This window comes from Chelonia mydas, chromosome 2 (genome assembly GCF_015237465.2).
Source record: "Chelonia mydas isolate rCheMyd1 chromosome 2, rCheMyd1.pri.v2, whole genome shotgun sequence".
NCBI classification, from domain to species: domain Eukaryota; kingdom Metazoa; phylum Chordata; order Testudines; family Cheloniidae; genus Chelonia; species Chelonia mydas.
This window is the reverse complement of record NC_057850.1, coordinates 121,775,939-121,789,112: the sequence shown is the minus strand read 5'-3', so window position 1 is coordinate 121,789,112 and position 13,174 is coordinate 121,775,939. Positions and strand designations below refer to the sequence as shown.

Below are 13,174 nucleotides of genomic sequence, written 5' to 3'. Positions count from 1 at the left end.
TACATCCATGACAGCTCCATGATGGCTAGGTGTTATCTTCTTGTTCTTTCTTGATGCGTTTTGGGTGGATTCCGGTTCGCTCCCCGGAGGTCATTCGGTTATCTCCACTTTGCATATTCTTCGGCCCATTGATATCAAGGTTGAAATTCTTAGGATTAGGCTGGCACCATTTACTAACCAATTATTTCCCTGCTTCAGACTCTCAATTCCATGCACTCATCGTTCATTCTTTTACTTAACAACACAATCTATGACTCTTGATTCATTTAACAAGTTTTATCCCACTATCTATTGGATACCAAGATTTACATAGGCATGACAACGGGCCCCCACGGGGGAAAAGCATCAGGGTGTTGTTTTAAAGAACAGCATTGTTTCCTCAAAGTTCTTATCACTTTCCAGCACAGACTCTTTGTCCTGTACCAGCCTGAAATAATTAGCACTTTGGCCTTGCATTTGTTACAGAGTGAAATTCAACAGCATGGAACTGATGTGCACACCTTTTTACAATACCTATATACTCTTTTGTCTATCTTTATTTCTACTACTACATAATTATAATTCTACCATACTTATATAACTTTGAGGGCGACCCAACAAGCAATGGTCTGGGGGCCATATAGACTAGGTGGGAAGGGAAGTGGCAGGGTGAGAAAGGTCCTACTTGAGGATGGGGCAGTTGCAGAAAACATATAGTTGTCTGTCTTAAGTTAATAACAGCTGTCTTTTGTTCCTTGGACATTTACATGGTTTCAGTGCTTCCCCACCCACTTACTTCCATCCTGATTTTATCATCCCCTTAAAAAGGGAGCCATGTGGAATGGTTGGGGTTGGAGTGGAGTGGAGTTCGGTCTGGGAAGTGTAAGGGAACACATTTTATGAGGAAAAGTTAGTCACAGAAGTCCTTTCTCCCTTGGAAGATTACAAAAATTGTCACCATCCCTGTCCCTGGCTTATCCCCACTCCCAGCCATGTTGCACAAGCAAGAAGAAATAGGTGTGGGAGAAGGATCTGAACTAGAAGTTGGATAAACACAGTGTGGTAGTCTTTTGCAGTGAAGAGGTGAGGGGCTTGTGGTACTCCTCTGAAATTTCAGGGAATCAAATAAAGTTGTGGTGTCTCTGTCTCTTTCCCGGTCCGTTTCATTGTTGGTAGGCAGGCAGAGTGGCAGGATTTTCTGATGATGGCAGAGAATGGGCAGTTCTCATGGTTTGCAGCTCCCTTTGCATGGAGACTCCATATACTAGCTAAGAATATAGCAAATTTACAGTCAAATTATCTCCTAGTCCAGTGAGCACATTTCAGCAAATATCTGATATAGCAGAAACTCCCACTGGGTCTTAAAATTCAACAGCAGTACAAATCTGTTTGGTTTACCTACAGGTTTCAGAGTAACAGCCGTGTTAGTCTGTATTCGCAAAAAGAAAAGGAGTACTTGTGGCACCTTAGAGACTAACCAATTTATTTGAGCATAAGCTTTCGTGAGCTACAGCTCACTTCATCGGATGCATACTGTGGAAAGTGTAGAAGATCTCTTTATACACAGAAAGCATGAAAAAATACCTCCCCCCACCCCACTCTCTTGCTGGTAATAGCTTATCTAAAGTGATCATTCTCCTTACAATGTGTATGATAATCAAGTTGGGCCATTTCCAGCACAAATTCAGGTTTCTCCCCCCCGCACACACACACACACACACAAACCCCCTCTCCTGTTGGTAATAGCTTATCTAAAGTGACCATTCTCCTTACAATATGTATTGTAATCAAGGTGAGCCATTTCCAGCACAAATCCAGGGTTTAACAAGAACGTCTGGGGGGAGGGGGGGGTAGGAAAAAACAAGGGGAAATAGGTTACCTTGCATAATGACTTAGCCACTCCCAGTCTCTATTCAAGCCTAAGTTAATTGTATCCAATTTGCAAATGAATTCCAATTCAACAGTCTCTCGCTGGAGTCTGGTTTTGAAGTTTTTTTGTTGTAATATCGCAACTTTCATGTCTGTAATCGCGTGACCAGAGAGATTGAAGTGTTCTCCGACTGGTTTATGAATGTTATAATTCTTGACATCTGATTTGTGTCCATTTATTCTTTTACGTAGAGACTGTACAATTTGACCAATGTACGTGGCAGAGGGGCATTGCTGGCACATGATGGCATATATCACATTGGTGGATGTGCAGGTGAACGAGCCTCTGATAGTGTGGCTGATGTTATTAGGCCCTGTGATGGTGTCCCCTGAATAGATATGTGGGCACAGTTGGCAACAGGCTTTGTTGCAAGGATAGGTTCCTGGGTTAGTGGTTCTGTTGTGTGGTATGTGGTTGCTGGTGAGTATTTGCTTCAGGTTGGGGGGCTGTCTGTAGGCAAGGACTGGCCTGTCTCCCAAGATTTGTGATCACCATGAATAGGTTGGAATATGAACAAGAGGCTGGTGAGTATTTGCTTCAGGTTGGGGGGCTGTCTGTAGGCAAGGACTGGCCTGTCTCCCAAGATTTGTGATCATCATGAATAGGTCGGAATATGAACAAGAGGCTGCTAGGCAGCTCTCCAACACCACTTTCTACAAGCCATGACCCTCTGACCCCACTGAGAGTTACCAAAAAAACCCTACAGCATTTGCTCCAGAAACTCCCTGAAAAAGCACAAGATCAAATCCGCACAGACATACCCCTGGAACCCCGACCTGGGATATTCTATCTACTACCCAAGATCCATAAACCTGGAAATCCTGGGCGCCCCATCATCTCAGGCATTGGCACCCTGACAGCAGGATTGTCTGGCTATGTAGACTCCCTCCTCAGGCCGTACGCTACCAGCACTCCCAGCTACCTTCGAGACACCACTGACTTCCTGAGGAAAGTACAATCCATCGGTGATCTTCCTGATAACACCATCCTGGCCACTATGGATGTAGAAGCCCTCTACACCAACATTCCACACAAAGATGGACTACAAGTTGTCAAGAACACTATCCCCGATAATGTCACGGCTAACCTGGTGCCTGAACTTTGTGACTTTGTCCTTACCCATAACTATTTTACATTTGGGGACAATGTATACCTTCAGATCAGCGGCACTGCTATGGGTACCCGTATGGCCCCACAGTATGCCAACATTTTTATGGCTGACTTAGAACAACGCTTCCTCAGCTCTCGTCCCCTAACGCCTCTACTCTACTTGCGCTATATTGATGACATCTTCATCATCTGGACCCATGGAAAAGAAGCCCTTGAGGAATTCCACCATGATTTCAACAATTTCCATCCCACCATCAACCTCAGCCTGGTCCAGTCCACACAAGAGATCCACTTCCTGGACATTACAGTGCTAATAAACGATTGTCACATAAACACCACCCTATACCGGAAACCTACTGACTGCTGTTCCTACCTACATGCCTCCAGCTTTCACCCTGACCACACCACACGATCCATTGTCTACAGCCAAGCTCTGCGATACAACCGCATTTGCTCCAACCCCTCAGACAGAGACAAACACCTACAAGATCTCTATCAAGCATTCTTTCAACTACAATACCCACCTGTGGAAGTGAAGAAACAGATTGATAGAGCCAGAAGAGTTCCCAGAAGTCACCTACTACAGGACAGGCCTAACAAAAGATAACAGAACGCCACTAGCCGTCACCTTCAGCCCCCAACTAAAACACCTCCAACGCATTATTAAGGATCTACAACCTATCCTGAAGGATGACCCAACACTCTCACAAATCTTGGGAGACAGGCCAGTCCTTGCCTACAGACAGCCCCCCAACCTGAAGCAAATACTCACCAGCAACCACATACCACACAACAGAACCACTAACCCAGGAACCTATCCTTGCAACAAAGCCTGTTGCCAACTGTGCCCACATATCTATTCAGGGGACACCATCACAGGGCCTAATAACATCAGCCACACTATCAGAGGCTCGTTCACCTGCACATCCACCAATGTGATATATGCCATCATGTGCCAGCAATGCCCCTCTGCCACGTACATTGGTCAAATTGTACAGTCTCTACGTAAAAGAATAAATGGACACAAATCAGATGTCAAGAATTATAACATTCATAAACCAGTCGGAGAACACTTCAATCTCTCTGGTCACGCGATTACAGACATGAAAGTTGCGATATTACAACAAAAAAACTTCAAAACCAGACTCCAGCGAGAGACTGTTGAATTGGAATTCATTTGCAAATTGGATACAATTAACTTAGGCTTGAATAGAGACTGGGAGTGGCTAAGTCATTATGCAAGGTAACCTATTTCCCCTTGTTTTTTCCTACCCCCCGCCCCCCAGACGTTCTTGTTAAACCCTGGATTTGTGTTGGAAATGGCCCACCTTGATTATCATACACATTGTAAGGAGAATGGTCACTTTAGATAAGCTATTACCAACAGGAGAGTGGGTTTGTGTGTGTGTGTGTGCGGGGGGGAGTAACCTGAATTTGTGCTGGAAATGGCCCAACTTGATTATCATACACATTGTAAGGAGAATGATCACTTTAGATAAGCTATTACCAGCAGGAGAGTAGGGTGGGGGGAGGTATTTTTTCATGCTTTCTGTGTATAAAGAGATCTTCTACACTTTCCACAGTATGCATCCGATGAAGTGAGCTGTAGCTCACGAAAGCTTATGCTCAAATAAATTGATTAGTCTCTAAGGTGCCACAAGTACTCCTTTTCTGGTTTACCTACATAACTGATCAAACCCCTCCAGTCAGCACTATATAGAGGGATAACCATTGGTGCAAACATCTCTCTGGCATAAATTGCCAGATCTCCTCCGTAGGACTGGAAAGTCTCTTCTTTCTGGTAACCTAAAAAACACTTTGTTCTCCGAATGTTGGCCAGCCTTTAAAAAGGAAATTACAAACTGGTAACATAAGCCCTGGAAGGAACTCCTTCCATCCTTGGGACACTACGAAAATTTGAATGTTTTAAAACCTTAGTGTACTTTTTCGTACCATTATTAGACTCTGTACCTTCCTCGTGGTCTGCAAAAGTTGTCTGAGAGCCAAGGATAGTCTAACAGTTGCATTCTTGGAATGCTGAAAAGTATCAAAATTGTGGCCTACAGCACTGTTATGTTATGTGGGGGGAATTCTCAAATTCTTCCAAAGGAAAAAAAAAAGTACAAAGCTAGCTTTCTCTGAATTGGCAGGACCTTCAGTTCCCGAGAGGGAAACCATTCCACCAGGAGGGTAGGAACAGCACTGCAGAGACATTAGTGGCGGAGAGAGAAGGACCCTGAGAGAGCGGCTTATAGAGATGGTTTGGAAAATCCAGGAGCAGTTTGAATTCTTTAGAGCATTGGAGGATCAGGCTATTCAGCAGAAAGAGACATTGACTCACTGGTTCCCAGAGCAGGAGACCCACCATAGGGAATGGGAGAATTCCCTAATGGAAAGGCTGAGAGAACTAGGGATTGAAAAAGTTCAGGGGCTGCCTGCTGCTGTGGCCACCGCACCTGTCTCTGAACAGCCACCGCCTCCTCCAGCTGCCAGCTAGCACGCTGCTGAACCAGAGCACCCTCTATCCAGAACACCCCTTAGTGATCAGGATGAGAACATATTGCCTGCAGGATTCCCTGTACCCCACCCTGCACTGTTACCCAAAACAATAGCCACCCACTTCTGCATCGGTTTGACTTCCCTGAATAGAGTGTTCTGGCACTGGAGGGTTGGTGCAAGCTCATCACCCTGCTCATGAACATCTGTTTCCTCATTTGGAAGTTCTGAAGCCACTGGTAGTCTTTCCTGGTTTCCCAAAGGATGTGACCCCACCACAGCATACTGGTTCTCTTGCATCAGAAATGAGGGTCTACCAGAGGGCATACTGTGGCAATACTGACAGTCACCATACCTGCACCATGTGCTCTGAATGTATTGACACTGACCCTCAAGATCAGTTGTCTTCAGTGTGTCAGAAAGTTCTGTCCAAATTCCATGCAGTATCTCATCAATCGTCTGCTCCACCGTATAATCATTTGTCCTTCAGTAAGGAGCACGAGCAGAACCATGTCATCATCATACTGTTGCTGCATGTCTTCCACCAAGTTCGGCATGGAATTACAGCAAGGGGAGACATGATCAGGAACTGCCATAGGTGAATGTGTGCAGGTGGGGGACAGCACCAATAACACACACAGCAAATTGGTTCCTAGAATGTCTCCCTGTCAGCACAGAACCCTGGGATCCCTCTGCTAAAATGGTAGTGCCAATGTCGCGTAACAACAGGAGCAATCTGGACGCTGACATACGCATGTACACAGCATTATAGCCGTGTCAGCACAGCATATGTGGACCCTCAGCACAGGAATGGGGAGCATGCACAAGCATGTCCTCAGTTAAGTAAATAAGTATGTGTGCCAGTGTAGACATAGCCATGGAATAGGTAGCCAAATTCTGCTCATTGATTCATCAGTCTGAATCCAGAACCACTCCTCTGACTCTCACATTCCTGTACTATGCTCTGGATGGACCACGTAAAGTGGTGAGAAAGTAGCTCAGGCTTCATCATTTGCCTCTTGTCTGACACAAAACAAGGTAAGCCAAATTTCAGTGGTGGTTTTTGCTCTAAAATGAATGCTTACATAAAGCAAGACAAAAATTGTATCTGCTCTTCCATCACGTTGAAAAATTAAATTTCATCCCTCAATGTTTCTTCATATTTACATCTGCATTTGGGATAATTCTGCCTAGAAGAATCCAGTGGGTTAATGGGTAGGATCTTCCCCTATGGGGAAAAATGCACATAAGATCCAGTTTATATCCTATACTGTAATTCCACCTGATGTGCAGGTTATGCCCCTTTTTTTGGAAGAAGGCAGTGGGCAGGGGTTTCCAAACCACCAGATCTTGGGACAATCACAGATGGCAGCGTGAGTTGCACAACAGCCTCCTACACCAGATTTCTCCTTTCCCCCATAGCACCACAACTCTCTTAAGAGGTGTGATACCATAGCCTCCTCACAGGCCACTGACCAAAATCCCCACAGCTTCAGCCTGAGAGTTTAATTGACTGGTAGAGAAAACAGCTTAAAATACTATTTTTGGAGTAGCAGCCATGTTAGTCTGTATTCGCAAAAAGAAAAGGAGTACTTGTGGCACCTTAGAGACTAACAAATTTATTTGAGCATAAGCTTTCGTGAGCTACAGCTCACTTCATCGGATGCATCTCATGAAAGCTTATGCTCAAATAAATTTGTTAGTCTCTAAGGTGCCACAAGTACTCCTTTTCTTTTTGCAAAATACTATTGAGAGCATCAGCAGTACTGTGTATTGTAATCTCCCCAGGGGGATGAGCAGAGATTATGCTATAGGGCACAACTGTTTCCCTCCACCCCAGCTATGTACCCTTTGTGCTAAGCCAGACTCACTTGCTTTGGGTATTTTCCTCTCACTCATTCAGATGGAGGGGACAATTAGAGCCAATGTTTATATTCGTTCTCTAATTGTGCTCTTTGTTTAATACCACAAGACTCTTAACTCAGTGCTTAGCTCTTCTCCCTCTCGTTCTCTTTCTCTCTTCTTTTTTCCCCTGAAGCAAATGGTGGTAGATCTTGCTAAAACTGTTCATAGTGATTGATATAGAGTGTTTCTGAGAGCTGGAAACATATCTAGTAATTACACTGTTCAGACATGAAGATTGTATTACCTCAAATTGCCTGGAATGATGTCAATTTATCAAACTTCCTGCAAGGAGTTCATCTCTGCTGTAAAGTGATCACTTTTCTCTCTGTTAGGTTGCCTTATCTAATACAAAGGGTCCAGAGGGGATTTATCCACTGTCTCTTTCTACCTCATCTTCCCTTGATTCTACTTGACCAATAAGGAAAAAAATGAGACAGTGTTTTGCTACTGCCTTATTATTTATTTTATCGTCTTTCAGAACAGTGGAGGGAGAGGATATATAATTTGATTTGAAAGCCCAAGACAGTTTAAGCAACAGGGCTTTGACAGAACAGCAGTAATCATGTCTGCTTACTGAGGTAAAACATGGTCTGTTTGTATTCCATACAGAGAATTTCAATTATGCTTGTTTAAGACCAAAAGATTAAAAAGTATAAAGCTTCATTTCCTATTGAGCGCCATCTTAGTGAGTCTTTAATACACCTATCAAAGTATACTTTCTGGATAGTTTCTTTTTCTGTTTAGTACTGCCAATTAAGAGAGATACTGTGATTATAATGCCTGACCCTACCTGCCTATTAACGTCACAAAATACTCGATAAAATGAGAATTAGCTTTTGAACCATCCACAACAGACTGATTTATAATATGTAAGGTATGAAGCAAAAACTTCAAAAGAAACAAGAAATTGTATCCAAAGAGATAAACAAGATGTGTAAATTGAGCATTCCTGGCCTTTCCATTCTGTGTATGTCATGTTAATGCTTTGAGATCAAAGCATCTAAAAAAATTAAATCTTTTGTGGGAGATTTATTGTAGAGACATCTAGATCGCTGCTGTTTTCAATTCAAAGTGGTGACATTTGGCTACAGTGTGAAACCAGATTTAATTGTTTTCCATATTCTATTGTGAAGCACATAGGTTTCCACTAAAGACTGTTTGGTGTGCTCACTGTGTGGAACAAGGCAAGGACACGTGGTATGGGTTTTAACCTGGCTACAACTTTATTAGTCAAAATACATCCAAGGTTCCTGTCGGGGGACAGACCAGTGCAGTCACTTGAACTCCATTGATCCTTTGCCATTTCTGGGGGGGCTCCCACCATAGGGGAAGCCAGTGATCTCAGCAAGAGAGTCTCTGGGGTCCACAAAAGCCTGCAGGCTAGTAACTCCAACTATATTATCACCATACCAGGAAATATGTCCACGAGCAATCCAATATCTGTCTTAGCCTCATGTCCTCACAGGACATCAGTGGGTTCAACGCATGCCCTGTCTGCTGTGCCAAGACTAAATTCACCTCCAGCCCGGGGCCTAGCTGCCCTTGCTAAATTACATACTCTCTTGTAAGCTGAGTTCACAATGTTGTGCCCACAAATCCATATCCCCAGCCATAGGCGTGTTCTGAAACATTCTATGTGACAGGCGTATGGAAAGAAGCAGGTGTGGTTAAAACCTGCAGTGCTTATGGCCCGCCACCTGCATCTGCCTCCCCTAAGACAGCCACATGTAGGATTTATAGGCCCTGGATCACCTGTGTCCCATAACCAGACCTCTGATGCCCCAAGACCCAACTGGGTAGCTCTGTTGCAGCCACTATACAGAATAAGTGGGTACCATACTCTCCTGGTAGACAAGAATGGCAGTCCCTTGTTAAACAGTCCCACAAACTGAAATTGGTTAGAAAGGAGCATCCCCCATACAGTAGAGGGGACCTGCACCAGGTGGTCAATGAGTCAAACATATTGCAGGGGACACAGGTCCCCCACACCAGAGCAGTGCAGAGCAATAGCCTTGCCCACCCCAGTTTGATCATTTTTTTTAAATCCATGGACCTCAAGCCATAGAGATTCACTGTCCCACTACACATCCTGTAATTTGAAAGCCCACCTCGAAGAGTCTCCCCTGGCTGGAGTGAAAACTCCATGACCAGACAGCCCAAATAAAAGTCAACAGAAAGACAGCCTCACCCTCAAAATGGTACATCCAAGGAAGACCCTCAACTAATTTCCTAAGGAGCTACAGGATACCTGGCTTGCTGAAATTGCTCCACATCCTGGCAGCCCTGGCCCCACCTGCCTTCATTCTGCAGATCATGAATTCCCAGTAGGAATCCAGCTGACCCCCAAACCTGCAGTAAAAGGCTACCCCGGAAAACTGGTTAGCTATGCTAAGACAATGAAACTGCTGAATTTGGAATTCTGGTATAGTTGAGGCCCTCAGTCCCCCTGAAACTCTTCAAACTCCATTGTGTAAGCTAAAAAGGTGCCCATTGCAAGTGTACCTTTGTCCACAGGTACTGCTGTTAGCAGCTACAATTCACGAGGGCTGCCAGCATCTTTTCTGGCACTTCCTTGGCCTTTGGTGTTAGTACTCCGAATCTGTTGACCTGCAATCAAGAGATCAGTATGGCCATTAAGCCCAGGCACATGCATGGCAGTGAAATTAATTTTGCATGCACATTTCTGCTTGGTAGTGTTAATTGTTAAATAATTCTAGGATAGAAGAGAGTGCTTTGGGAGCTTTAGTCACATTAAGGATGATGCCATGCGTGTGGAGTCATGCCTTCCCCGCACTGTCAAGGGCTGCTGTGGCTCATAGTGGGAACGGAAATTTCTCTTCAAGGCACTGGGTGAGACATGAGATAGAATAAGCCCTGGTGTCCTGGTAATTCATTCCAGCAAGAGTGTAGTTAGGTGCATTCCAGTCCTGTCAGGTAGGACAGACAAGCCTCTGTCCAGAGCACAATGTGCACATTTCAAAAAGCATGGACCATTTGGTAACTCCATCCCAGGGGTGGCTGTTGTCATCTCAGCACCTGATGAGCTCCCTTTCATGAGAGCATAACTAGACTAAACTCCCTCCAAATGCTTCCGCTCAAGACAGCACTTTCAACTGGGCCTCTGAAAAGCCTTGTTGGGACTTGACTATCTTCACTTAGGAAACAAGTACTGCCTATTGGATTTCTATTCTACAAAGACTCTCAGGTGCTTGTATCCTTTGCGCCCCTAGGATTTAACAAAGAAACCTACCTCAGCAACTCAGTGTTTTGTAGCTTGGCAGGGTCTCCCACATTTGGGGGTATGATTCAGAAAGCCATAGCTGCTGGAGAAAACTCAAGCCAAATCTATGACTTTTTGACAATATTACATCTAAGAATTTTCTGCAAGCAGCACCTCTATTGTTCCTGAGTTCTACCCTTCCAAAATTGTTGAAAATATTTCTGGAGCTGACATAATATGAAAGGTGGCTTACATTAAGTAAGAAAGACATTTCTCTAGGCGATAGCTGTGATAATGCCAGAAGAACCTTAGGAGCGTAGGTCTTTGGCAAGGAATAATATTCTGTAGGCTTTGTCAGACTTCCATGATTCTTTGTAGGTGAGTCAAAGTCCCAAAATGCCTTGTGTCTATAATTCTTTGTTTTGAAGCTGAACATTAGCTGAACCTTAGCTTGTTATCAATGATGAATTTAATGTCCTCTTGAGATGCATTTACATAAGTGATTGAACATGTATCCTTGCATTTGATTGTTCCATAACCCCCCATTCTCCACATCTAGATCCCAAAAGTATGTGCCTGAAGGTGAGCAGAGGGTGAGTAAGCAAGCATGCCTAAGCAGTGTGGGTAAGTGCATGCATCAGGTTGGGGCACAGCCGTTATCTGTGCCAGTGTGCAAAGTGGAAGGGAGCAAGAGGCATGTACTTGAGTTTCAATAATCCTCCACCCCCATTCCCATAATGCAATGGTATTCTTTTCTGTCTGACTTACCCAATCTGTAAAGGTAGCTGTTCCCTCATTTTCACAGGTGGTAGCAAGATGTGCCAACCACATCAGAACAGTTTTCTGGTGCTGATCAATGTATGGTCAAAGTACACCATCCTCCAAGCCTTCTCTCAGAGTGGCAGGAACATTCACCTGTACTAGGAAATTTCACAAAGGCTGGAGTAGGTGGGCATTCAATGGACTATGGCCCAGTGCCGAAAACTGATGAAGCAGCTGAGAGGCCTCTACAGGAGGACAAAAGACTTCAACAGTCACTCTAGGAATGCTTGTTATATATGCCCCTTTTACCATGACCTGAACTGGGCACTATCAACAGCTCCCAGTACAAAGCCTGAAGTGGCTCAGAACCCCCTCCTCAACCCCACTGGCCTCATCAGATGAAAGGATGCTGGTGAGGGCCAGGCTGAGAAGTCAGCAGGGACTGAGGAGGGTGGCCTGGAAGACCCGAAAGATGAGGAGCATATCATTTTGCACCCCGCCAGAGGAGCCAGTTGAGGAAGCCCCCCTGACGAACCAAGGAGGGGACCCCAAGCTGCAGCAGGAACTAGAACCAAAGTAAGTTATATTGGATCCCCATCCTCCTTGCCAGTAAACCTTCTTGCTCTGGTGCTATATTCCTGATTTGAAGCCCAGCTCCTGCTCTGTACCCCCCCCCCCCGCAAAAAAAGAGTTCCCAAAGTAATGCCTATATTGATTTCCCATGAACCATTATTATGCATTTAGCAAAAGCTATAAAACAGATTATTCATGAATAAGGCTACGTTTTAGTCACCGGTATTTTTAGTAAAAGTCATTGACAGGTCATGGGCAGTTAACAAAAATTCATGGCCCATGACCTGTCCAGGACTTTTACTATATTCCCCTAACTAAAACTTGGGCCGCACATGCTCTGGAGGGAGGGAGGTGTCCCAGAGGCACCGCAGGTACTTGGTGTGTGTGTGTGTGTGTGTGTGTGTGGCTGGGGACCCCTGCTGGTGCTGTGCGGGGTTGGGGCGGCTGGCAGGCTCCCTACCTGGCTCAAACGAGCATGTCCCTGCAGCTCCTAGGAGGAGGGGCGTCTGGGAGTTTCTGAGCGTTGTTCCCACCACAAGCTCCGGCTCTGCTACTCCCATTGGTTGGGAACAATACAGCTGCACAATCCAGGGGAAATGGGAGAAGGATCTGATCTGGCAGTTGGATAAACACAGTGTGGTGTCCCTTTGCAATGGAGAGGTGAGGAGCATGTTGTGCTTATCTGAAACTTCATGGAACAACATAAAGTTGAAGTATGTGTTTCTTTCTTTCCCTGTCCATTTCACTGTTGTTAAACAGGTACAGTGGCAAGTTTTCCTGTGATTCCAAGGTGAGGCAGATTGGGGAAGGGGCTTATTTACATGGTTCATATCTCCCTTTGCATGGAAACTCTGTATGCTAGCTATTGAATATGGTCAATATATAGTCAAATTGCTGAAATATGCTTACAAGACTGGGAGGCAAATTTCTGGTGTAGCAGAAACACCAGCTGCTTCTTCAGGTTCAACAACAGTGCAAATCTGCATGGTCCACCTTCAGATCTGACCAAATCCTTCCAGCCAGCAGTATTTAGAGGGATGATCATTAGTGCAAACATTTCCCTGGCATACAGTGCTGGATCTCCTCCAGAGGATTGGAAAACCACTTTTCTTTTCCATTCGGGTATCTCTGAATGTTGGCCAGTCTTTCCAGGGTTTCACACATGGATATTCATGAATCTGCCTCTGTCATCTGCTAAG

The 13,174-nt window shown here is 44.8% G+C and overlaps 1 long non-coding RNA gene across 1 annotated transcript; it reads right to left on the bottom strand.

Annotated features, from left to right (window-relative positions):
• Nucleotides 1–528: 528 nt before the first annotated feature.
• LOC119565508 lies at nucleotides 529–11,653 on the bottom strand. The gene is made up of 3 exons (XR_005224180.2): nucleotides 11,409–11,653; nucleotides 9,923–10,027; nucleotides 529–1,247 (listed from the first exon to the last, which is right to left on the bottom strand). It is a non-coding gene; the product is annotated as an uncharacterized LOC119565508 (long non-coding RNA).
• Between the last annotated feature and the right edge of the window lie 1,521 nt (nucleotides 11,654–13,174).